Raw genomic sequence first — 1,434 nt, 5'->3', positions numbered from 1 at the left:
CTTTGAAAAAGGTCAATGTTGACACCCTATATTGATGAGTACAACACATATATAGCATTTGAAACTTAAAATCCTTCACTCTAATGTCTAACAATCAATTTTGAGGTACAAAAAGTACTCAATTACCAAGCCGGTACAAGAATATCAATAAAAAGAAAGAAATATTGTCGCCTTTTATTGTTATCGACACAAATAAAAGTAACCGTAGACTTATACAGTGTCAAATTATCCATCCTAGTGATGAAATGTTTATACCGGCACAAAAGTATCATCAAAAAGAAAGAAATATTGTCGCCTTTTATTGTTATCGACACAAATATAAGTAACCGTAGACTTATACAGTGTCAAATTATCCATCAAAAGAATAAAATGTTCATGCTGGCACACAAGTATCATCAAAAAGGATAGATATTGGCACCATTTATAGATGCAGACAACAAATACAAATCCTCCTAAACTAATAAATGTCATACAACATATGAAATATTGTCACTTTTAGTTTGTATTGACATAAATATCAGTAACCGTACACATATAAATCTCTCAATTGTTGTCAAATTATGCATTCTTATAGTTGTCGACAAATGTTTTATTAACCGTAGACTCCAAACCTGTGTAAAACTATCAATCCTCAGGTACCGAAAGGATAAAATGTTAATGCCGGTAAGTAATAACCAAGAAAATGGTCAATATTGGCACCCTATATTGCTGAATGCAACAAATATAGCACTTCAAAACATTTATTCTTTCACTTTTATGTCTGACAATCCATTTGAATGTATCAAATGGCCTCTATTACCTGGCCAGTACAAGCATAATAGAACAAAGATGAAATAGTGTCGCTTTTAATTGTTTCGCGACATAAATATTAGTAACCGTACACTTATAAATCTCTCAATTTGTGTCAAACCATTCATTCTGAGATTCAAATAATGATGCCGGACCAGAAAAATCAGGAAGAAGGGAAGATATTGGCACCTTTTGTTGATACCGACAACAAATTTTGTTATTTAAACTTGTTTTCATTCCCATTTAATGTCAAACAACCCATCAGGATGTATTTAAAAGTGCTCAATTATAAGGCCAGTACCAGAATATCATTCAAAAGAAGAAATATTGGCTCTTTTTATTCTTGTCGACAAAAGTTTTAGTATAACCGTAGACTTACGAAGCGCTTAATTTTTGACAAAATTTTCATCGCGAGGTACATAAAGAATAAAATTATTATGCCGGTAGACAATATTCAAGGAAAAGGGTAAATATTGGCCCAAGATATTGATGAATACAACAAATATAGCAGCTTGACACTTAAACTCCTTCATGAAAGGCTATCATTTCTTAACATTTAGGGATCGTTGTACCACAGTTTCTGACACGTTTTCTTCGGCGACCTATAACTTTTGAATGCCCCAATACATTTTCAATATCAAGACA

The sequence above is a fragment of the Mytilus californianus genome, unplaced genomic scaffold, assembly GCF_021869535.1.
Source record: "Mytilus californianus isolate M0D057914Y unplaced genomic scaffold, xbMytCali1.0.p SCAF_125, whole genome shotgun sequence".
Classification (NCBI taxonomy): Eukaryota; Metazoa; Mollusca; class Bivalvia; order Mytilida; family Mytilidae; genus Mytilus; species Mytilus californianus.
The sequence above is the reverse complement of the archived record's forward strand: the minus strand, read 5'-3'. Positions refer to the sequence as shown.